A 26,975-nucleotide genomic window follows, 5' to 3' on the forward strand; every position below is an offset into this window, starting at 1 on the left:
CACTGTGGCTAACCTCCCTAGATGTGGACGGAAAAGAAAAATTGACGAGAGATTTCAACGCAAGATTGTGCGGATAGTGGATAAAGAACCTCGACTAACATCCAAACAAGTTCAAGCTGCCCTGCAGTCCGAGGGTACAACAGTGTCAACCCGTACTATCCGTCGGTGTCTGAATGAAAAGGGACTGTATGGTAGGATACCCAGGAAGACCCCACTTCTTACCCCGAGACATAAAAAAGTCAGGCTGGAGTTTGCCAAAACTTACCTGAGAAAGTCTAAAACGTTTTGGAAGAATGTTCTCTGGTCAGATGAGACAAAAGTAGAGCTTTTTGGGAAAAACCATCAACATAGAGTGTACAGGAAAAAAAAAGAGGCATTCAAAGAAAACAACACGGTCCCTACAGTCAAACATGGCGGAGGTTCCCTGATGTTTTGGGGTTGCTTTGCTGCCTCTGGCACTGGACTGCTTGACCGTGTGCATGGCATTATGAAGTCTGAAGACTACCAACAAATTTTGCAGCATATTGTAGGGCCCAGTGTGAGAAAGCTGGGTCTCCCTCAGAGGTCATGGGTCTTCCAGCAGGACAATGACCCAAAACACACTTCCAAAAGCACTATAAAATGGTTTGCGAGAAATCTCTGGAGACTTCTAAGGTGGCCAGCAATGAGTCCAGACCTGAATCCCGTAGAACACCTGTGGAGAGATCTCAAAATGGCAGTTTGGAGAAGGCACCCTTCAAATATCAGGGACCTGGAGCAGTTTGCCAAAGAAGAATGGTCTACAATTCCAGCAGAGCATTGTAAGAAACTCATTGATAGTTACTGGAAGCGGTTGTTTGCAGTTATATACATACTGACGGTGGTTCTAGCGCTGAATTCATGTAATGACAATGGTTATGGCGGTGCATTCATGTAGTGACGGTGGTTCTAATGCTGCATTCATATTCTGATGGTTCGGACGCTGCATTAATGTACTGATGGTGGTTTAACGCTGCACTCATGTGCTAATGGTGGTTCTGATGCTGCATTCAAGTGCTGGTGGTGGTTCTGACGCTGCATTCATGTGCTGACAGTGGTTCTGGCGCTGCATTCATGTTCTGATAGTATTTCTTATCTTGTACACCTGTGGCAATCCAAAACGTGCTTCATGGCTATGTTAAAAGTTAACCTCAAAACTCTAAGTTTTGAGGATTTTTATGAAGAGGATTTGGCGAGATTCTGCTCAGTTTCTGCTCCAAAACCTCAGTGTAAGTTAGTATATGTTCATACCTATCTTATGGAGCAGAAACTGTTGAAATCCTCCTCAAATACTCACAACTTATTTCTGGTTATGTACTAATGTACTGATGGTTTTGTTGATGTATTCATGTAAATACCCCTTTCAATTTTTTGCAGACCTTGGGATTGGTTCTGTATGGCATTGCGGCCCTTGGCCAAAAAAATGTTGTGTACCCCTATTTTATTATAACATATGGATCATAAATTTGAACCTAACTGGTTCCTATTTAAGCCATATTAGTGACATTCACTGTTTATTTACAGCTGATGTGCCCACTGAGTCATCCCAGGAGCTAAGCCCATTCCATAACGAGCAGATGCCAGCTGTGATTTACAGCTGGCATCTCAGAGTATCCTGTGATCGAAGTTAGCTCAACAAAACATTTAAAAATATATACTATTTATATATATATATAATATATATAAATAGATATAAATGTATACAGTACAGACCAAAAGTTTGGACACACCTTCTCATTTAAAGATTTTCTGTATTTTCATGACTATGAAAATTGTACATTCAAACTGAAGGCATCAAAACTATGAATTAACACATGTAGAATTATATACTTAACAAAAAAAAGTGTGAAACAGCTGAAAATATGTCTTATATTCTAGGTTCTTCAAAGTAGCCACCTTTTGCTTTGATGACTACTTTGCACACTCTTGGCATTCTCTTGATGAGCTTCAAGAGGTAGTCACCGGAAATAGTTTTCACTTCACAGGTGTGCCCTGTCAGGTTTAATAAGTGGGGTTGGGACCATCAGTTGTGTTGTGCAGAAGTCTGGTGGATACACAGTTGATAGTCCTACTGAATAGACTGTTAGCTGCTTTTTTCTTGCCATAATACAAATTCTAAGTAAAGAAAAATGAGTGGCCATCATTACTGAAATGAAGGTCAGTGGGTGCGAAAAATTGGGAAAACTTTGAAAGTGTCCCCAAGTGCAGTTGCAAAAACCATCAAGCGCTACAAAGAAACTGGCTCACATGAGGACCGCCCCAGGAAAGGAAGACCAAGAGTCACCTCTGCTTCTGAGGATAAGTTTATCCGAGTCACCAGCCTCACAAATCGCAGGTTAACAGCAGCTCAGATTAGAGACCAGGTCAATGCCACACAGAGTTCTAGCAGCAGACACATCTCTTCAACAACTGTTAAGAGGAGACTTTGTGCAGCAGGCCTTCATGGTAAAATAGCTGCTAGGAAACCACTGCTAAGGACAGGCAACAAGCAGAAGAGACTTGTTTGGGCTAAAGAACACAAGGAATGGACATTAGACCAGTGGAAATCTGTGCTTTGGTCTGATGAATCCAAATTTGAGATCTTTGGTTCCAACCACCATGTCTTTGTGCGACGCAGAAAAGGTGAACGGATGGACCCTGGTTCCCACCGTGAAGCTTGGAGGAGGAGGTGTGATGGTGTGGGGGTGCTTTGCTGGTGACACTGACACTGTTGGGGATTTATTCAAAATTGAAGGCATACTGAACCAGCATGGCTACCACAGCATCTTGCAGCGGCATGCTATTCCATCCGGTTTGCGTTTAGTTGGACCATCATTTATTTTTCAACAGGACAATGACTCCAAACACACCTCCAGGCTGTGCAAGGGCTATTTGACCAAGAGGGAGAGTGATGGGGTGCTACTCCAGATGATCTGGCCTCCACAGTCACCAGACCTGAACCCAATCGAGATGGTTTGGGGTGAGCTGGACCGCAGAGTCAAAAGGGTCAACAAGTGCTAAGCATCTCTGGGAACTCCTTCAAGATTGTTGGAAGACCATTTCCGGTGACTACCTCTTGAAGCTCATCAAGAGAATGCCAAGAATGTGCAAAGCAGTCATCAAAGCAAAAGGTGGCTACTTTGAAGAACCTAGAATATAAGACATATTTTCAGTTGTTTCACACTTTTTTGTTAAGTATATAATTCCACATGTGTTAATTCATAGTTTTGATGCCTTCAGTGTGAATGTACAATTTTCATAGTCATGAAAATACAGAAAAATCTTTAAATGGAAAATCAAGCGTGAAGCTGCCAAGATGCCATTCGCCACCAGTTTTGCCGTATTTCAGAGCTGCAACATTACTGGAGTATCAAAAAGCACAAGGTGTGCGATACTCAGGGACATAGCTAAGGTAAGGAAGGCTGAAAAACGACCACCTATGAACAAGAAACATAAGATAAAACGTCAAGAATTGGACAAGAAATATCTTAAGACTGATTTTTCAAAGGTTTTATTGACTGATGAAATGAGAGTGACTCTTGATGGGCCAGATAGATGGGCCAGAGGCTGGATCAGTAAAGGGCAGAGAGCTTCACTCCAACTCAGACGCCAGCAAGGTGGAGGTGGGGTACTGGTATGTGCTGGTATCATCAAAGATGAACTTGTGGGACCTTTTCGCGTTGAGGATGGAGTGAAGCTCAACTCCCAGACCTACTGCCAGTTTCTGGAAGACAACTTCTTCAAGCAGTGGTACAGGATGAAGTCTGTATCTTTCAAGAAAAACATGATTTTCATGCAGGACAATGCTCCATCACATGCATCCAACTACTCCACAGCGTGGCTGGCCAGTAAAGGTCTAAAAGAAGAAAAAATAATGACATGGCCCCCTTGTTCACCTGATCTGAACCCCATAGAGAACCTGTGGTCCATCATAAAATGTGAGATCTACAGGGAGGGAAAACAGTACACCTCTCGGAACAATGTCTGGGAGGCTGTGGTGGCTGCTGCACGCAATGTTGATCGAAAACCGATCAAGCAACTGACAATCTATGGATGGAAGGCTGTTGAGTGTCATCATAAAGAAAGGTGGCTATATTGATCACTAATTTTTTTTGTTTTTGCATGTCAGAAATGTTTATTTCTAAATTTTGTGCACTGATATTGGTTTACCTGGTGAAAATAAACAAGTGAGATGGGATTATATTTGGTTTTTATTAAGTTGCCTAATAATTCTGCACAGTAATAGTTACCTGCACAAACAGATATCCTCCTAAGATAGCCAAATCGAAAAAAAAGCCCACTCCAACTTCCAAAAATATTAAGCTTGGATATTTATGAGTCTTTTGGGTTGATTGAGAACATAGTTGTTGATCAATAATAAAAATAATCCTCTAAAATACAACTTGCCTAATAATTCTGCACACAGTGTATTTACATAGTTGGTATCACAGGGTCTCTTGTAGATACACATCATTGTTTCATAAAATACCTCTCCCCGTTCCCCGCAGCTCTGGCCTCTTCCACATCTCCTGACTGTGACGTCTCAGGTCAGAAGACGCAATGACGTCTTTCCAGCTCGCCCTCTGCTGAGCAGTCACAGCGCAGAGAGTGGGAAGACGGCGACGCTGAGGAGTTCAGAGCAGAGCAGCGGCAGCAGGTGAGGTGAGTATTTTATTTTTTTTATGTATGGTAGCATGGAGCAATATATGGGGGGCCATACAGCATCTGGGGGGCCATACAGCATGGAGCACTATATGGGGGCCATACAGCCTGCAGCGTTATATGGGAGCCCATGCAGCATATGGGGACCATACAGCATGGAGTAATATATGGGGGCCAAACAGCATGCAGCATTATATGGGGGCCAAACAGCATGCAGCATTATATGGGGGCCATACAGCATGGAGCAATATATGGGGGGCATACAGCATGCAGCATTATATGGGGGCCATATAGCTTGCAGCATTATATGGGGGCCATATAGCTTGCAGCATTATATGGGGGCCATACAGCATGCAGCATTATATGGGGGGCAGTATTCTGTATGGAGCATTATATGGGGGCCACTATTCTGTAAGGAGCATTATTTGGGGCCCAGCCTGCATGGAGCATTATATGGGGGCCAGTATCCTGTATGGCGAATTATGTGGGGTCCATTCTGTATGGAGCATTATATGGGGCCCATAATACTGTATGGAGGACTATACTGTCCGGTCTGCACTGTGCTCTGCGAGGATTCGCCGGATTCTGAGATGTTGTAGAATTTACAATAGATATCACTCATGTAATGTTAGATGTAAGTGAAATCTTCAGCATTGTATTATATATATATTTCCCTGCCGTATCTGTGCATCATGAATCGTGGTATGTGTTAAAGGGGCCCACTGAGACTCTTTCATCCGGGGCCCACAAAAACCTGAAGCCGGCCCTGTTGCTGGAGTGCGCAGTTGTCAAACTAATACAATATGGAAAGTTATCCTGCACAGTGAACTCCCAAAGTCAAAACTGCAGAATCACTTTGTTTTGGGCACGTCATCATCCCCCAAAAAATGGATTTGAAAAAATAAATTGCTCTGTTTTTTTTCTTTTAATTCCACCCATTTGGAATATATTTTTCCTCTTTTCCTGTGCATTATGTGGTTAAATAAATGGTGTAATTCGAAACTACAACTTCCAACAAAAACCATGTTCTGAAATGGCTACATCAACAGAAGAATAAAAATGTTATGACTCTTGGAAAGCAAGAAGAATAATGGCCACACATTCTACGGATTAGGATTGAAAAATGCTGTTTACTGACATGTACTAATAACTATAATTTTTTTGAAGTAGAGTTAATTTGGGTGAGTCCAAAGTAGTAGTATTGCTTTCTTTAGCTTCATACGAATTATGTGTTCTTATAAATTTTAGATTATGGCAAAGACCAATGTTTTAGCAGACTTTTATATTATTATAATAATCTGTATATTGACATTTCATACATTCCAGAAATGTCCATTTCCTGAAGGTTAACTTGATTGTATGGCTTTCTGTTATTTATGCTATTCATGACGCTATCTGCTGAATTTGCTGTAATCATACATAAGGGTTATGTTTTACCAAATATACTTTATTGTACAGTAGTGCTGTGTTGTACTTCCTGATATATTGTACACAGAGCTTTTTTTGTTCATCCTTTTGCCAAATTGACCTTATCTTTTATAAACATTTGATTTCATTTTTGTCTTACATTTTTTTTAATACCAAATCCTCATGTCCTACCACATAATCTGTTGGGGTACAGTTGATGACTCGTATTCATATTAGATAGGCGGCCTATCCTGCCAAAAGTCTAATGTGGATGGGGGCCTTAAGATAGCAGAGGGCTGAAGGAGTCTTCTCGCGTCTCCCCCATACACATGCACACATGATTCTTATATGCACACGGCTCCTATATCTGCCACAGTATAGGATTGATACTGCAGATGGTCCTACCATTCCATTTGCTTGTTAATTTATGTGGGAATTGAAGGAAAAGGGTTAATTCACATTTTAAAGAGCTAAATCTTCTCAAGCCTTGTATGACAGAGAAGATAATGATAGGTTGTAAGTTCAAAGGTCTTGTACATTTAGCATTACAGCTTTAGCAATATAGTAATAGCTTCCAGCTTGAACAGACTAATGGGTAAGTAAATACACTATGTCAAACAATGCTGAACTACCTAACTGATCTTACTGAAATACTGCCCTAATTAATGTCAAAATTGTATTTATCTTGGCCACATACACATGTTCAGCTTTTTAGCACACCTCAGCATCTGTGGAATTTCAGCAGGGTAGCCAGGAAGAGTGCAGTCAGATGGGAAGGCCTACACCTCCACCTGGCCAGGGGGATTCTTGTTCGCTCACAGACTGACCAGGCCTCTAATGTCAGCCAGTACTCCCGGTAGGGCCTTCTTCATTACCAACAGTAAAGACCCTGAACTGCACTGCACGGACTCTGAGTCATTTCTGCTGCGCCCGTGCATCACAACCCTCACCATCTACACACGCTGCCGTGAGGTTATACTCCTCCCGCGGTCTGTACCGCAGCGGCGGTTCTCAGTGACCGCAATCCACGGGTGGCGTAGTCGGACATTTAAACATTACAAAACCAAATAAACAGATCTGCCACAGGTTTGACCACCCTGAGCCACGGGACCGGGTCGCCGCCACGGAGACTACAACCCCCAGCATTACACAGAGACCCGGCTCCGGGTATTCCCCCACACACGGCCCAGGGGGCGCGTCAACTTTGGCATAGTCGGCAGGATTTCGTGCCCGCAACCACCGGGTACTGCGCGCCTGAAGAAAGACTGTGATATTTCCTGTGGTGAAGTTTCCCGCCATCCGCAGCCGTTTTCCCACCATTCGCAGCCATTTTCCCGCCATTGGGCGCCATTTCTGGGACGCCGCGTTGGAAGAAGAGGGGCGTGGACGCCAAAAGCGCGCGAGAGCTGAAGCCCCGCCTTACGCACTGACGCTGCGCAAGGTCCTGGAAGGAGCCCAGTGGACGCCGACGTCCCCAGCGCGCGACGCAAGGTCCTCGACCCCGACTATCGCCTGCGGAGCCGCGGCCTACGGAGAAGAAGCAACGGAAGGTAGGCCACGGTTAACCAGGGGGGAGGAAGACACCAGGAATGGAGGGAGCTCCCACCGCCAGCGCGGCTGCTGCCGCAGTGATGCCGTTCACGATGCCGTATATCCCCGGAGCGGCATGGTTACCCCAGTACTCAGGGGAGTCGCATACCCTGAGCGACTTTAAAGAAAGACTGTATAGCCTATTCAAAGTATATCCCCTGTCCGAGGAACAAAAAGTGAGCATCCTGACAGGCCAGTTAATCGGAGCAGCCCAAAGAGAAGTAAAGTCCTGGTCAGCCAGGGAAAAGGGGACTGTAAAGGAAATACTGGCCCGTCTAAAGGACACTTTTGATACCCGCACCTCAGCAGAGATCAAACTAAAATTTTATGGATGCAAGCAGCGGGCACAAGACAGTATACGGGACTATGCTTTGAATTTGCAGGAGGCCCTGAGAGCCATTAAGCAGGCAGACCCTGACAGAGTGCGGAATGAGGATAAGCTATTAACTGAACAGTTCATTGAGGGTCTACAGTCCAGCGCCCACCGAACCCAGTTGTGTGTAATGGCCTTGCAGAACCCTGAATTGGACTTTGCGCAGTTCAAAGACGGCTATCCGGGTGCTCCGAGAACCGGCACCAGGTGGCGCTGTAACCCACAGGCGCCCTGCTATCACCTATCACCAGGAGGCGGCGCCCTTGTCTACAGAGCCTGTGGGAGCTGATGCACAGGCTTTGGACAAAGCCCCGGCTGCAGACCTGCACCATCAGGTCCAAGAGCTGACCAAAAGCGTTGCCGCGCTAACCAGAACTGTGCAGTCTTTACAGGTGTCCCCCCCCAGGAAAGATCCAGCTGGCTTCCAGTCCGGAGGACGTCCCTTGGAGCTGACGGAGGAGGATCCCATCGTCCAGAGGAAGGCCCAGCGACTGCTATGACCAGGACGGACAACCCATCTGCCGCTGCTGCAACCAACCAGGACATATGGCAAGGTACTGTCATTTAAACGGGCCCAACCTGGGGCAGAGGGCCGACCCCCAGGCATAAGATCATCAGGCCCATTGAGCTGGCGTGATAAGTACGTAGGGGGACGACCGGTTTTGCCCGTGGTGCTGGATGGCATTCCTATGAGTGCACTACTGGACACCGGGTCACAGGTAACCACCATCCCCTATGTGCTCTTTAAGCGGTACTGGAATGAATCAGATATTACTCGCTACCCAGATGACGATTTGAGCATCATCGCCAGCAATGGTCAGCCCGTACCGCAGGTGAGATTCAAGGAGGTAACCATCAAAATTGGTAAAGTTGAACTGCCAGCGCAAGGACTGATTATTGTGGACATTGACCGTCGTGAAAGCCACCCTAAGATAACCTTGGATACTAATGTTATTGAAAATTGTCTTGCAGAGATAATTGTCATATTACAGCAGGTTGCGGTGAACGCCAGCTCCAGTCAGCAGCGTGTCCTACAAAAAGAGATCAGAGCCCTGATGAAAAGGCAACAGGTAGAACTGTCTGGTGGTGAGATTGGTAGTGTTAGGATGAGTGACCCGTTCCCTATTGCCATGCCCCCAAAAAGTGAGATGATGATCTGGTGCTGGACTGCAATCGGGTTAAGAGGAAGGGACTACCAAGCCATGGTAGAACCCGTCTACTCAGACAGTAGTCCCACCATTTTGACAGCACGGGGGGTGGTCGATGTACGCCATGGGTGGGTACCCGTCCGCATCCTAAACATTGGGGAAAGAGAAGTATACTTGCCCCGGTATGCCACTCTCGCCAAATTGTTCACAGTTAACCAAAACTCTGTAAAGGCCATGGAACCCTTGCCTCCATCTCAACCAGAGGAGGGTATCGGCTCCAAGAAACAAATGGAGGACTGGTGTCAGAAGCTGCATGTGGGCACCGACTCTACTCCCTCACACCAAAAACAGGGAGTCTACCGGTTGGTGCAGGAGTACGAAAGAGTCTTTAGCAAACACCCGCTAGACTTTGGGCAAGTAAAGGGGGTACAACACAACATCCCCACAGGAGACCATCCACCCATAAAGGAAAGATACCGACCTGTACCCCCTGCACACTATCAGAATGCCAAGGGAATGTTGCGAGACATGAAGGAGGCTGGGATAATCAGGGACAGCTGTAGCCCCTGGGCAGCTCCACTAGTTCTTGTGAAAAAGAAAGATGGCACTATGAGAATGTGTGTAGATTACAGGAAGGTCAACCGTATCACACACAAAGATGCGTACCCGTTACCTAGGATAGAGGAATCTTTAGCTGCATTAAAGTCTGCTAACTTCTTCTCCACTTTGGATCTTACTAGCGGGTACTGGCAGGTTCCTGTAGAAGAGGCAGACAAGGAGAAGACCGCGTTCACCACCCGGATGGGTCTCAGCGAATTCAACTGTATGCCGTTCGGGCTCTGCAATGCACCAGGAACCTTCCAGCGGTTGATGGAGTGCTGCCTGGGGCACCGGAATTTTGAGACGGTCCTGCTATACCTGGACGATGTCATCGTGTATTCCAAAACATACGAGGACCATCTGAAACACCTGGCAGAGGTGTTTGACGCCCTGGCAGGCTACGGCCTAAAGGTGATACCCTCCAAGTGTCATCTACTGAAACAAAAGGTACAGTACCTGCGACACGTGGTGGGTGCTGACGGAGTGGCTCCTGACCCCGATAAAATTACAGTGATTAAGGACTGGCGAAGACCCTCCAGCATAAAGGAAGTGGGGCAGTTCCTCGGGTTGGTAGGCTACTACCAAAGATTCATCACCGGTTTCACCAAAATGGCAGCTCCTATGCAGGACCTCCTGATAGGCTAGTCCAGGAAGGCTAAAAACCAGAAGCCGCCCTTCAAATGGGACAAGCTGGAGGATGAGTCTTTCCGCCAGCTGAAGATGGCCCTCACGGGGGATGAAATCCCGGCGTACCCGGATTACGGCCAGCCTTTTATTCTCCACACAGACGCAAGCAACATCGGGCTAGGGGCGGTGCTGTCCAAGATCCAACAGGGCAGAGAACGGGTAATCGCTTATGCCATCAGGAAGCTCCAGCCCACAGAAAGGAATCCTGAAAATTACAGCTACTTCAAGCTAGAGTTCCTCGCAGTGGTATGGGCAGTGACAGAGCGCTTTAAACATTACCTTGCCTCTTCCAAGTTCACCGTGTACACAGACAACAACCCGTTGACACACCTGGACACTGCAAAACTTGATGCCCTGGAGCAGAGATGGATGGCCCGCCTATCCAACTATGAGTTCACCATCAAATACCGGGCGGGACGCACAAATGCCAACGCAGACGCCCTGTCTAGGATTCTGAACTTGCCGGATGGAGGGGAAGATCCAGAAGAACTGGAAGAGATTGAACTCCCTGCGTTCCACCATCATGGGATTACCCAGTGTTCCCACTGTGTAAGGGACAAGCACTCTGCCACGTTCAATCCCTTACCCCACTACAGCTGGGCGGAGACGCAAGACAGTGACCCAGCCGTCCGCCTGGTAAAAGAGATGCTGACACAGGCTGATGCCCGCCTTGACCCAGACGCTCCGGAAGAGACCAAACTGCTGTGGAAGGAGAAGAGTAAACTGTTTCTCTACAAGGGGAAGCTGTGCCGGAGAATTGTCAACTCCCGGACACATGAGCTGACCTGGCAGGTAGTGGTCCCGAGACGAGACGCGGCTATGGTCCTGGAGCCATACTACGACGGAGCAGGGCACTTTGGATGGAAGAAGTTGGAGTTCCTGTTGCGTGAACAGTTCTTCTGGGTAGGCATAAGAGGGGCCATTGAGAGATGGTGCAGAGACTGCGGCCCATGCAACCTGAGAAGAAAGGACCGTGCCAGCCAGAATACTCCCCTGCAGCCCATCATCACCAAGCAGCCACTAGAACTGGTAGCCCTGGACCATGTGAAGCTGGCTCCAAGTAGGTCCGGGTACGTCTACGCCCTCACCATCGTAGACCACTACTCCCGGTTCCTGGTGGTGGTCCCTGTCAAGGACTTAACGGCTCAGACAGCAGCTAGAGCCTTCCAGCAGCACTTCTGCCGTCCACACGGGTATCCGGAGAAAGTGTTGACTGACCAAGGTCCAGCCTTCGAAGCGGAGGTCTTCCAGGAGTTCTGCAACCTGTATGGCTGCAAGAAGATAAGGACAACGCCCTATCACCCCCAAACCAACGGATTGTGCGAGAAGATGAACCAGGTGGTGATAGACTTGCTGAAAACGTTGCCCCTGGAAGAACGCAGTCTGTGGCCTGAAAAACTGCCTGATCTGGTGGACTTGTATAACAACATCCAAGTAAATTCCACCAACTGCACCCCGGCTTACCTAATGAGAGGAAGACCTGGTAAGCTGCCTATTGACCTGGATATGGGAGTCCTGACACCCGAGGACACCTCGCCAGAGGCAGACTGGGATACCGAACGGCAGCAGCAGCACCGGAAAGTGCAGGAGAGTGTTGAGAGAAGTCTGTCTCAAGCAAGAGAAAGGCAAGAGAGGACTTACAACCAGCATGCTCGCGCTGTTCCCCTGGCACCTGGAGAGCAGGTCTTGAAGAGGAAGAGGCGGCTCCATAAGTTGGATGACCAGTGGGAGAAAGAACCGTACACAGTACTGCCCTCAAGTCATGAAAATCCGAAAGTATGTATTATCAGTAAGGATGGAGGAGAGACCACAGCCACTGTCTCCAGAGACCACCTGAAGAAGTGTTCCGAGCAGCTGCAAAGCACTGATGAAGACCAAGATAGCCCTCAACCCGCAGAGGAAAGGGAAGAAATGGTCAGTACAGTACTCGGAGAATTTCCCCGGTCCTGGACACAAATTAACAACGCTATTGTGGTACCCGTCCTTACATTTCTCCAGCCAGCCTCTCAAGGGCCTACAGAAGAGCAAGTCGTGTTGGGAGAGCAACCGGCCCCAGAGGCAGAAGATTCCATATCAGCAGCCCAGGAGAATCAACCCTCTGCTAGTAATGAGCTTGCCGTGCCCGTGGTAAGCCAAAGAGTACGCAGAAAGCTGCCCAACCTACCCGTAACATCTCCAAACACCTGTAGTGCAGACACTAGCGAGCCCACTACACAAGGGGTGGAAACAAGGGACCCAGAAAGAACACCACCAGATAGTGTGTTACGTAGGTCCACCAGGAGCACTAGGGGTCAAATACCAGCCCGCTGGAGAATTTAAATGTGATATGTACCTGTATATTGCAAATGTTAAAATGTTTTATGTTTGTTACCTAAATACTAATTATGTTTCTCAAGTTACCCGACAGGGTCTATTGACTGACAGGTTATGGACAGTGAATAACCGGAACTGTACCTTGTAAATAGTTGCACCTGTAAAGTGCCCCTTTTGTCCAGACCACAGAACAAAAACCCGTGGAGGTGGCTGAAGACGTGGTCCGACGCCAGATCATCGATGCCCTGTAGCCACCCCAGGGCCTACGTGGAGGGTTTGGGACTGGTCCCTCAAAAGACATCTTGGGTGACATGGACACCTGGTTACGGAAGCGCCGTGACCTATAAAAACTGAACTCCTTGTACATATGTTGTTGTGTTATTACTTATACCCTGTTATGTATGTTTCATAAAATGTGTTTAGTCCCGGAGTACTAAAATTTACCAGGGGGGAATGTGGCACCCCAGGGATCTGGTTGCCACAGTGGTAGAAATACCATGTCTGAGAGCGAGTATGGGTTTTCCTGGTCAGGAGCATTATTGCATGCCACACCTCCTGCCCCAGTCCAGGGAGGGGAGGAACCTGCCCTTTATAAACTGGATCTGGGGCGGGGTTAGTCAAGTCTAGTTCCAGAGGAAGCGACAGAGCAGCAGCAAGGAGCTCTGTAGGAGCCAGGAGCTGAAGGCCAGGGACTGGAAGCTAGCAGAGCTCGTCCTGGCAGAAGACGCAGAGAACCGGAGTCCGAGGCTTTGAGGATATTAACATCCAGCAGCAGAAACCACCTGGCAGGGGATTTCAGGTCCTCTGGCCATAGAAAGCCTGGAGGCTCAGTCACACGCAAGGGACCGGCACCGCCATCGAGGAGCTGAAGGAACCAAAGGCCCCAAGTCACCAGCCATACGGGTGAGCACCACACGGTACACTCAGGGACGTGGGCTACTACACAACTACAGCAGGGTAGCCAGGAAGAGTGCAGTCAGACGGGAAGGCCTACACCTCCACCTGGCCAGGGGGATTCTTGTTCGCTCACAGACTGACCAGGCCTCTAATGTTAGCCAGTACTCCCGGTAGGGCCTTCTTCATTACCAACAGTAAAGACCCTGAACTGCACTGCACGGACTCTGAGTCATTTCTGCTGCGCCCGTGCATCACAACCCTCACCATCTACACACGCTGCCCTGAGGCTATACTCCTCCCGCGGTCTGTCCCGCAGCGGCGGTTCTCAGTGACCGCAATCCACGGGTGGCGTAGTCGGACATTTAAACATTACAAAACCAAATAAACAGATCTGCCACAGGTTTGACCACCCTGAGCCACGGGACCGGGTCGCCGCCACGGAGACTACAGCCCCCAGCATTACACAGAGACCCGGCTCCGGGTATTCCCCCACACACGGCCCAGTAGGCGCGTCATATGCATATGAGTCCAGTGGGCGGTATTATTCAGTGATCGACAGTCTTCCCTGTATGGCTGTGCATGCATAGATGACTGTCAGTCACTTAGTAGCACCACCCATTGGACTCATATGCATACCAGGAAATTCAATTAATAAATTACAAGTTATACTGGTTCTTTTTAGCTTCTCCTGCTCTTTGCCATGCTGTCTACAGATTAGACGGCAAGCTTTTCTTGACAGGTTCCCTTTAACCTCAAAAGCTGTGGTATCATTCACAGCCATTATAAAATGTGCAGAGCTCTGCCTTGCATCAATGAAGAGGCTGGAGCTCTGCTGCCTCTATAATCTCCTGATCCATTGTTGTGCCTTAGTATAAGTCATTAATTTGAAAGTCCCAGAAACCCTCTTTAATAATTTTTCAAAGTTAGTTAACATATGTTTAAGTCTTACTTTATAGTTTTTTTTAGGTTTTGCCATTACCAACCAAATCAAGTAAGTCTATGCAGACTTTGATTTTAATTGTACCTGTTTAAAAGTTGATTCTCGGTGCAGTATAAAATACATATATTATAATGAATTGGAGAATTTTATAAAATGTGTACTTCCCATCTCTACATGATAAATGTAGCAATATTCCTATTTGCCAAATGCTAAATTAGAAGGTAAAAATGAGCTTGCTGCAAGTGGGGCTAATTAAACAAGTTTTCTTTTGCTGATCCCTTGTAGTTAGCAAATAGGATTGATTAAGGCTTTATTAAAAGAGTGCACTCATCTGCCAGATGATTAAGATACTGGCCAATTATTTTTCAGATTTGCTTTATACTGATCCATATTGTCCTAACCTGCAAGGACTTTATTTGCAGTCTCCATACCAACACTGTGCTAATTAGGTGCTAATTAAGAACTTGCCATGCTCACAGTCTTAATGGAGCTTAATTGTCTGTGGCTGAAACTGCAGCCACTAGGTTTGTGGATACTTGTTTGCTACTTCAAGTTTTCTAAAGCTGGAAAAATGCTGTCTGCTTACTTTAGTGACTTTTTTTTGTATGTTCATTGCTTTATGACTCTAATATCTTGTTTGGCAATTGTCCATCTATTTGTAAAATCTAGTCTTCTGCTAGAACACCTTGTGAAACAGAAACGGATGTTATGAAAGTTATTTGTTGAATGGGTTCCTGGATGGTTAGACTGAGGTCCATATTGGTGATTAACACGGTTTATTTATAGTTTATACATGAATTCTTTGGGATGTTCTTTTCAACATAGTATACAATGCATACTTTATAAACATAATGGAAAATGTTGCTTCCAAGCACCAGACTAAAATTGCATTGACACTGAAAGATTATCTTGAACAAATGTTTTTAAAATCACTCATTTGGCTGTTGACCACACGATGAACAAGCAAAACCCTTGTTCATTGGCTAAAGTGATCCTTTGTGCAGGACTCATGCTACAGAAATCTATGGCAGCCTACAGTGGGTGCGGAAAGTATTCAGACCCCTTTAAATTTTTCACTCTTTGTTTCATTGCAGCCATTTGGTAAATTCTAAAAAGTTCTTTTTTTTTTCTCCTCATTAAAGTACACTCTGCACCCCATCTTGACTGAAAAAAAACAGAAATGTAGAAATTTTTGCAAATTTATTAAAAAAGAAAAACTGAAATATCACATGGTCTTAAGTATTCAGACCCTTTGCTCAGACACTCATATTTAAGTCACATGCTGTCCATTTCATTGTGATCCTCCTTGAGATGGTTCTACTCCTTCATTGGAGTCCAGCTGTGTTTAACTAAACTGATAGGACTTGATTTGGAAAGGGACACACCTGTCTATATAAGACCTCACAGCTCACAGTGTCAGACCAAATGAGAATCATGAGCTCAAAGGAACTGCCAAAGGAGCTCAGAGACAGAATTGTGGCAAGGCACAGATCTGGCCAATGTTACAAAATAATTTCTGCAGTACTCAAGGTTCCTAAGAGCACAGTTGCCTCCATAATCCTTAAATGGAAGAAGTTTGAGACCATCAGAAGTCTTCTTAGACCTAGCTGTCCAGCCAAACTGAGCAATCATGGGAGAAGAGCTATGGTGAGAGCGGTAAAGAAGAACCCCAAGATCACTGTGGCTGAGCTCCAGAGATGCAGTAGGGAGATGGGAGAAAGTTCCACAAAGTCAACTATCACTGCAGCCCTCTACCAGTCGGGCCTTTATGGCAGAGTGGCCCGACGGAAGCCCCTCCTCAGTGCAAGACATATGAAAGCCTGCATAGAGTTTGCTCAAAAACACATGAAGGACTCCCAGACTATGAGAAATAAGATTCTCTGGTCTGATGAGACAAAGATAGAACTTTTTGGTGATAATTCTAAGCGGTATGTGTGGAGAAAACCAGGCACTGCTCATCACCTGCCCAATACACTCCCAACAGTGAAACATGGTGGTGGCAGCATCATTATATGGGGGTGTTTTTCAGCTGCAGGGACAGGACGACTGGTTGCAATTGAAGGAAACATGAATGCGGCCAAGTACAGAGATATCCTGGATGAAAACCTCTTCCAGAGTGCTCTGGACCTCAGACTTGTACAAAGGTTCACCTTCCAACAAGACAGTGACCCTAAGCACACAGCTAAAATAACAAAGGAGTGGCTTGAGAACAACTCTGTGACCATTCTTGACTGGCCCAGTCAGAGCCCTGACCTAAACCCAATTGAGCATCTCTGGAGAGACCTGAAAATGGCTGTCCACCAACATTCACCATCCAACCTGACGGAACTGGAGAGGATCCCCAAATCCAGGTGTGAAAAACTTGTTGCATCATTCCCAAGATGACTCATGGCTGTATTAGCTCAGAAGGGTGCTTCTACTCAATACTGTGCAAATGGTCTGAATACTTATGACCATTTGATATTTCAGTTTTTCTTTTTTAATAAATTTGCAAAAATTTTTACATTTCTATGTTTTTTCAGTCAAGATGGGGTGCAAAGTGTACTTTAATGAGAAAAAAATGAACTTTTTAGAATTTACCAAATGGCTGCAATGAAACAAAGAGTGAAAAATTTAAAGGGGTCTGAATACTTTCCGTACTCACTGTATGTGCACTGAATCATCTATTATAGATCGTTCAGAGCGCATGAATTTCTGCAGTCCCCCTGTATATACAGGCTATTAAACGACCTCCGACAAGTAAATATTTACCGATCAACGATTGTTTTTTGCCGCCAGTTAGTCCATATAAACGGATCTTTAGCAAGAAATCAGGTGTATTGTTGGACCTCTGCTTAAACTGTATATCTATTTTAATCTATTGTTATTTTAACATGTCCTTTTCCCCAGGTTTAGTACTTTCATCCTGAAAGGTGGTAAAAATGAATAATATTCACTGAGGAAAATGAGTATTGGATGCACTGCCGATTTTGCAAGTTTTCCCACCTAAAAAAAATGGAGAGGTCTATAATTTTTTATCGTAGGTACACTTTAACTGTGAGAGACAGAATCTAAAAATAAAATCCAGAAAATCATATTGTATGATTTTTACATAATTAATTTGCATTTTATTGCATGAAATAAGTATTTGATACAATAGAAAAACAGAACTTAATATTTGTTTTGTTTGTTTGCAATTACACAGGTCAGACATTTCCTGTAGTTCTTGACCAAGTTTGCACACACTGCAGCAGGGATTTTGACCCACTCCTCCATACAGATCTCCAGATCTTTCAGGTTTCGGGGCGGTCGCTGGCAACATTGAGTTTCATCTCCCTCCAAATATTTTCTATTGGGTGCAGGTCTGGTGACTGGCTTGGCCACTCCAGAACCTTGAAATGCTTCTTATGGAGCCACTCCTTAGTTGCCCTGGCAGTGTGTTTCGGGTCATTGTCGTGCTGGAAGACCCAGCCACGACCCATCTTCAATGCTCTTACTGACGGAAGGAGGTTGTTGGCCAAAATCTTGCGAAACATGACCCCATCCATCCTCCCTTCAATACGGTGCAGTCGTCCTGTTTCCTTTGCAAAAAAGCTCCCCCAAAGTATGATGTTTCACCCACCATGTTTCACGGTTGGGACAGTGTTCTTGGGGTTGTACTCAACCTTCTTCTTCCTCCAAACACAGCAAGTGGAGTTGATACCAAAAAGTTCTATTTTGGTCTTATCTGACCACATGACCTGTTCCCATGCCTCCTCTGGATCATCCAGATGGTCATTGGTGAACTTCAATCGGGCCTGGACATGTGCTGGCATGAGCCAGGGGACCTTGCGTGCATTGTAGGATTTTAATCCGTAACTGCATAGTGTGTTACTAACGGTAATGCTTGAGACTGTGGTCCCAGGTCTCTTCAGATCATTGACCAGGTCCTCCCGTGTAGTTCTGGGCTGATTCCTGACCTGTCTCAGAATCATCCTTACCTCACGAGGCGAGATCTTATAAAGATAGCTGACAGATAAAGGCGGTATATACAGTATATGACTATTAATATCCATGTTCTATTAATAACAGCCCATCTAGGACTGTATCCATAACCAAATCATCATGTTACAACTAGTTAGAGGGGGGAGGGCCATAAGCCAAAATGATGATACAAAATACAAGTAATAAACAATAACAAACTTTATTATTATAATTTCATACAGATGAGGTGAATAAATAGATATGTACAAATAATTCAAACGTTTTATAAAATTTCACGCGTGGTGGAAATATACATATGTGTACCTATGGTCCTATGTTACCCAATACCAAAAGTGGGGGCGTGATAAGATCACTAGGACTCTATGGATCCAGTGACTCTATAGAGATGGTAAGTGCAAGGCAAGAGGGACTTACTTAGTAATAGTGTAACTGCAAAATTATACAATGATTATATGTGTGCACAGTGCACTTGTGCACACAAATAATAGAGTAAGTACCTACGATGAGTAGAGGCAACCAGAGAGTCACAACCACCCGCGCATCAACCCCGACGCGCTTTTCGGCAACGGCCTTTGTCAAGGGGAGTACATAGTAGGAAAAAATCCGGTATAAAAAGGCATCACCGGCCAATAGGGGCCGAATATCCCGCTCACCCATAAGCGGAAGTGTCCGTGTCGTAGTTGCCACGCCGCATCTACCCAGGAATGCTATGCGCCAACCGGAAGTGACGCGTGCGTACCCATGGCGGCATCAACCTGGATGACCAGGATCGCAAACGAACTAGTCACACAGGATGTAGGATGCCGCAAGCCGACGAGCGCACCAGGACCATGGGACACACGAGTGCAGGATGACAAAACTACGGCAGATTATTATCTTCACTAAAGACGCAGAGAAGTATGCATTACAACCTTAAGTAAATATACCATGGAACCAGTTTTTTTCATCATTTACTTCTTTTTCATCAATTACATACCATGCAACTCTTAGTACAAAAAGTAATTATAGTAGAGTTACCATGACAATTATAGTCCATATAATGACAACAATGAGATATAAGTACAAATAACCCAAAGGGCTTAAACAAGGACATTTTGTACAAAATACATAATGACAAAATAGCTAGCTAGACATCTGCATTGCGTCAGAAATACAGTACAAAGTGTGTTTTGCATGTGCAGACATACACTCAACCATCATACTCATAATAGTGAAAATACTGTTATCACATGTCTATACATCCTAAACTACATATGCAATAGTTAAAATATCACTGACACTCACTAGTGAGATAGTGGTATATGTGGACATATGTACGCAACAACGTGAATATCATATGGGATATATATCCCTATATTTAAACCACTATACGCCCACCTATATGTAAAAAGCATGAAAGAACAAATACAATATATGCCTTAGTCACTAGGAGTATCATATATTGTCATATATAGCGATATATAATATATCATACACAATCAGAAATAGCAGATCATAGATGATAATGGTAACAATAGACATCATATGTACAAATGTAATTAACTATGCATAACACCTCAAATTAGAAAACTAGAACCATGGTACATAGCAATATAAAAGTATACAATACAACGTATGTCACCAGTATCTGGATGATAATATAAATTCAATTGTAGTATAGCATTCTCATCCGGCCAGGGGGAATAAATGCGGAAAATGAACAATCCAGACAAGATGTAAAGGACAGCGTACCTTAAATATAAAAACAATAATTAAAATCTAAAAACAATACACTGAACCAATGTACATGTTGGTCAATATTTAAGATTGAACAACAAATGGTGATCACAAAAATGGCACAAAACTTAAATTCTCATTTAGTCCATTAGGGTGTGTGGTGTTCAGGGTCCAAATCCACCTGGCCTCCATTTGGGCCAGGCGTTTTGAAATTTGTCCCCCCCGAACTCCCATATCTATACAGTCAATCCATCTGACTCTCAATTGACTACCATTGCACTGATGATGTGACTTGAAGTGTCGCAGAATAGTTTTAAGTATGGACACATCCGTCTGTTCTGCTGCGGCAACTATACCTAATACGTGTTTTCTAATTCGTATTTTAAATTGGCGTGTTGTCAGGCTAACGTAGATTAATCTGCAGGGACACATGGCGTAGTAGACAACATTTTTTATCTGAAAATTGATGTGTTTATCGATTTTATATTTTTTGCACCCCTTGAGTCACAGAATTCATTGCATCTTTTCACATTAACGCAAGCGACACAATGAGCACAGATCCACAGAGTCCTAGTGATCTTATCACGCCTCCACTTTTGGTATTGGATAACATAGGACCATAGGTACACATATGTATATTTCCACCATGCGCGTCATTTTATAAAACATTAGAATTTTTTGTACATGTCTATTCACCTCATCTGCATGTAATTATAATAATTAAGTTTGTTATTGTTTATTACTTGCATTTTGTATCATCATTTTGTCTTATGGCCCTATCCCCCTTCACCAAGCTGCTTGCCTATTGTCCTGTAGCCCATCCCAGCCTTGTGCAGGTCTACAATTTTGTCCCTGGTGTTCTTGGACAGCTCTTTGGTCTTGGCCATTGTGGAGAGGTTGGAGAGTGATTGAGTGCGTGGACAGGTGTCTTTTATACAGATAACGAGTTCAAACAGGTGCAATTAATACAGGTAATGAGTGCAAAGTAGGATGGCTTCTTAAAGAAAAACTAACATGTCTGTGAGAGCCAGAATTCTTGCTGGTTGGTAGGTGATCAAATACTTATTTCATGCAATAAAATGCAATTTAATTATTTAAAAATAATACAATGTGATTTTCTGTTTTTTTTCTTTTTAGATTCTGTCTCTTATAATTTGAAGTGTACCTACAATAGAAATTATGAAACTCTCCATTCTTTCTAGGTGGGAAAACTTGCAAAATCGACAGTGTATCAAATACTTATTTTCCACACTGTATTTGTCCATCATGAAGTTGCTTGCGAAAAATATGGCAAATGAAAAACTTTTTATTTCTCTCCAGGTCATGTATTCTCTGCTAAATAAAAAATTAAGATGTCCCAGTGCAGACATATTGGGTCACATAGGTCTTTTTTTGTTGAGTGGTCAGGTAGTCTTTGTTTTACAGTAGATTTTGCCAATATGACAGGTATGCTGCATCTTGGGCCTCATTCAGACATTGCACATATGTGTTGTATCTGGGTTTTTTTTCATGGATACAACACGTACCCATTATAACCTATGGTGCTGTGCACTTGTCCATGTTTTTCATGGACTGTGTGCTTGTGAAAAACACATGGAGATATGTATCGGTATCACGGATGACAAGGGTCAATACAAATCTATGGGTCCGTGAAAAACATGTACAGCACATGGATGGCTCCTCGAAGCCTACATGTTCTGATTTTAACAGAACGGACACTCTGATGTCTTAAGAAAGAGTGTGAATAGTTCCAATAAATGGACAAGAAAAACTGTCTTCTAAATGTGCCCAAATTCCAAACATGTTTCTGAACAGCTCACGATTCAGAAGAACATTGTGCTGCTTTTTGCTAAGTGTAATGAGGTTCTCAATTTATGAAAATCTGGTAGTTTATAATATGAGATAATGTACCAAACTGTTAATTACAAAACTATAAGAAGACACCATATCTATGTAAAAGCTTAATGCCACAATCATTTTATACAGGTCATGAAACTTTATACTTCTAAAACATCCAAGTAATTAATAAAGAAAAAAATTCTTATTTCTCCCTGAAGAGCTTTCAAGCCATTACTGTCACGCCAGGTGTGAATGCAATACAGGGGGGAAAGGTAAAGGGAGCCCAGACACTAGGGAAAGGGGAAGTGGTGACCTCCTAAACTGGACTAGCGTCACCCTGTCTTCCCCTACCGTCCAATACAGCCTCCACAGCTGTCGCCGATCACGTGCCTCGCCCTACTATACCCTGGCGTAAGGCTACAACTGGGGGTGGAAGGAGATGAGCATTAGTCAACCTCCGCTAGCAGTCTAAAGACAAAAGGGGAAGACAACACAGGGGAATTAACACATATACTTTAGAAGAAACTCCAACAGGGCACATGGCCTCAAGACTCCAAAGAGGACGTGATGCTACTTCAGCCAAGCTCCAAGTAGGAATGAGTATAACCGGCGATGCCCACCTAGAGAGACCAGGTATATATACACCCAGGTCAGAGGGCGGAAGTCGCTGGGTCCTAAAGACAACCTCCTATCTAGGAAGCTGTCTGCAATGCCAAACGTGGAGATCTCCTACAGACCACTGCAGGGCGACTGTCTATCACCTCCGACACACCCGTGACAATTAAAAGCATTACAGAAGTCAATGAGTGCCCAGGTTCGATGTTGTCCCCTTTACTGTACACTCTCCATGTCTGGAAAAGTAGAACTTAAGACAGCAGTGTCTATAGGAAAGAAAAGTTTACATGGTACATCATGTCTGAATACATGTCTGGTACATCACTATTTCTCTTCTGTTACACAGATACTAAGTAGAAAGGAAAAAAAAATAACAGTACAAATTAAAATAAAAAAATTAAATTAAAGGCCTGTTCAGGTACAAATTACTAAAACAAACTGTGGAAACTGTGCAGTGCTGCTGAATATGTTGTCACTATTAAAGCGACAGCATCTTCCCTCTGCTTCCAAAGGGCACCATGTTCATGTACAGGTTCGTGTGCAAGGAAATTTAATGTTAGCCTGGCTAGCTACATGGATAAGCATTAATGCAAACATTGGAAACACATTAATATCAAATGATCACACAAGTAATTGAGCAGTAAAACTATCATGAATATTTACTGCTCTAGTTTTAATAAGCGATTGTGCCACCAGGAAGAATTATATTACATAACCCAAAAATAAATCAAGCCGATAGTGAGAGCAGAATATTGGAAATGATCTAACCTGGTTAGAAAGAAAAGAAATAGCTTGAATTCCAATATCCAGAGATGAAATTGGATTGGTGATGAATTGGGAATACAAGCTCACTTGACTTTATTTCCAGTATAAGAACCTGCGTTGGATAAACGGATCACCAGAGCTCTAAATATTGTTTTATTTCATGGACTTTTCCATTCAGCAGTTTGATGCGATGACTTCTTAATCCATATTTCATTTCTCCAAAGACACTAAGTGCAATTTTATGCAATAAAATTACTTCTAATAATCCAAGATAGGCCAACTTCAGTGTTAAATGGGACACTTTGTATCTCCTGAGAAAGGTGAAGGTCTAAATAACCTTGCGGTTATTGACTTTGTCCTTATGGCAGTAGATTATTGCTGGAGATCTCATGTTTGCTATTAAACTTTTACAGAATGTCATGATATAGTTAGAAACTGTGCACACATAAAAATAATCTTAAAAGGGGTTTCTTTCTTTTTGGTGATGTATTCTGAATTTTAAAGTTGGACCCAAAGTGAAACTTATACTAAAAGCTGCTAATGTGTAAATATTTCGAGAAGTCTCCAGGCACAAGATGGGTTGGACAAATCAGAAGAAGTTCCTCTGGTGAGTGCGCAATCCTGTGGCGGCAGCAGAAGAATGCCTGGAGCCAATTACTTGCTACTAAGGTCTATTTCTTGGGATGATTCACAAATGATATGTAAGATCTTAATGATGTGTAACTATTCCAACAAAGAGCACAATGAAAGTGGGAATGCACATGTGACTCTATGGATGGAGAAACATTTTCTATAATGCTTAATGTGTGTTGCAGCCTCTTTGTTTTTTCAGAGATGTGTATATACAGACAATGTGACACTTAGATTGCACACAGGTGGACTTCCCTTCACTAAACATGTGACTTATGAAGGTACATTGCTTGCACCAGGAATTTTTAGGGGCTTCATCGCAAAAGGGGTGAATACATATGCACATGCCAATTTTTAGCTATTTAAACCCATCAATTTAATTTATGCCTATATTTTTCTCGCTTTACTTCACCAACTTATGCTATTTAGTGCTGATTCGTCACACACAAATCAGATTGCAAAAATATTTAAACACAGGTTGTAATAACAAAATAGGTAAAAAGCCAAAGGGGTGATTACTTTTGCAAATCACTGAAGCTGAACACTGCGGGGAGAAAATGAACTTTATTTTCCCTGGCAGTGTTCCGGTTTCAGTCACGGTGAGGTGGCTGAGGAGCTGGTTCAGTCACTGCCCTGAGTACCGGCACTGACTGACAGCCGGCCCCAATGCAAGAACCAGTGTCCGTCAGGGCCGGAAGCGAGGTTACAGCCACCCGTCTGTATACTTAGAGTGGTGAGGAAGTGGGAGGAGGCCTGACAGGAAGTGGTGGAGGCGGAGCCTGCCGTGTGCTGCAAGAGTTGTGCTGTGTGTGGAGAGAGCTCCTGGGAAGGGAGGAGAGCCAGGCGGAGGTGACCGAGCGGACCGGGAGGACCAGTAGGAGGCGACCGGAGGGACGAGCGCAAGAGAGCGCTGTGGCAGCGTGCAGTGCCGGCCAGCGGAGGGTGCCAGGTGGTGGTGACCAGGAGGTGATCAGGAGGACCGGTAAGAGGCGACCGGAGGAACAAGCGCGCTGTGATAGTGTAGCACCCTGAGGATTCGGCTGCTACAGGGGTATTGCACCTCAACCCAGAGGTGTGATATTCCACTCCCGGGTAGGGAAGGAGTGTGGAACTGAGCTCAGATAGACTGCATGCACTACATACATCCCATTCCAGAGGAGCAGGCCGACGGCACTCCCACTTAGAAATGTGCAGGTGCGACCGAGCCTGTTCCTGGCTGGAGTGGGAGGGGGGAGGAACATCCCATGTAGTGTAGGGGCAGATAGGGGGAGCAGTCTGGGTAGTAGTAGGAGCTCATTGGGTGCTGGTCACCTGAGCTCACACATAGAGGGATATATAAGGAGGGCACCAACTAGGATCAGGGTCAGACGCAGAGAGTAAGTGAGACGCAGAGAGTAAGTCAGATGCAGAGGACAAGCCTGCAGAAAGAAACAACAGCCCTGGAGAGAGAGTGGAGTAAAGAAGGAGACCCAGAGGGGGACAAAGAAGGGACCCAAGAACCCAAATAAGAACACCGGGTGAGGAGTCAGCAGAAGGGTACCGGAACCCAAGCTGGTGGGGGTAAAGACATTCCCCAGCCAGAGACCGGAGACCGTGGGCAGAGTCTGTCACGGTCACCCACTACATTCACCCTGAAGGCACACCACATGGAGGGTCAGGGAACCTGAGGCCAAAGGTTGCCCAACAGAAGGCCCGAGGGAGCTGGATTTAGGTGAATCACTGGTGGGGACGGCTGAAGGAAGGACAGAGGGAGAGCTCAGGGCCACGCTCTGGACTTGTTTGGGGGTTGGCCGGATCCAGGACCTGGTGGACGCAGCACGGCTCGGGAGGTCACTTGGAGCTAGAGTGACCAGGAACATCTGCAGTAAGTAAAGACCCTTAACTGCACTACCCGAGTCTGTCATCATTACCGGCTGCATCGCACCACCACAACCCCCATCCTCTGCGCCTGTCCCCTCTGAGGCTATACCCCTCCCGTTGGGGGTTATCCCACCAAGCTGCGCATCCACCATCAGCCTCAGCGGACCCTGCTGCAGCGGCGGCCACAGTGACCGCATCACAACGGGTGGCGTAGTCGACACAACGAACTTTAATAACATCAGTAAAGACTGCCACATAACCCTGAGCTTGACGCCCTGGGCACGGGACCGGGTCACAGCCGCTCGGAGACTACAACCCCCCATCTGATCCGGTGCCGGGTATTCCCCTCAAAAAGGAATATGTCCCAGGGGGCGCGTCAACTTTGGCGTAGTCGGCAGGATTACGTGCCCGCAACACCCGGGTACTGCGTGCCTGAAGAAAAGTGCAAGTTTACCTCAGAAAGAAGTCTCCCGCCGGTTCCGGAGGGTCCACGCCATCGGACTCCATCACCAGTCGTTTCCCGCCGATTGTCCGCCATTTCCAGCTTGTTCCCGCCATCTGCAGAGTTTCCCGCCACTGGGCGACGCTTCCCGCCAAAACCGCAGATTTCCCGCCTTGGAAGAGCAGCGGACGCCATTATGGGCGTGCCAAAGGAGGGCAAGAGGCCACCTCCCATCGTGGGCCAGGACAGAAAATGGCGCCAAAAGTGGAAACCGCCCCCACCAACAGAGACTGTGATGCTGGAGGTGTCTGTCAGCGTGAAAGAACTACCCCTGGAGCTGACAGTCACCGAGTTGCCCCGGGACCGCCCTCGAAGTGGGAGGAGACGAAAGAAAAGAGCAAAGATGGGTGTCGCTTGGAGCAGTCTAGAACGAGCGCACCCGGAGGCGAGGTGTCCAGAGCAAGAGCACCCGGAGTCGAGGAGAGAAAGAGTAGACCCGGGAATGGAGCGGCAGCAGAGCAGCACCGGCCC

Source organism: Phyllobates terribilis, unplaced genomic scaffold (assembly GCF_046119375.1).
Source record: "Phyllobates terribilis strain yellow unplaced genomic scaffold, ASM4611937v1 Scaffold_4__5_contigs__length_816908805, whole genome shotgun sequence".
NCBI classification, from domain to species: Eukaryota; Metazoa; Chordata; class Amphibia; order Anura; family Dendrobatidae; genus Phyllobates; species Phyllobates terribilis.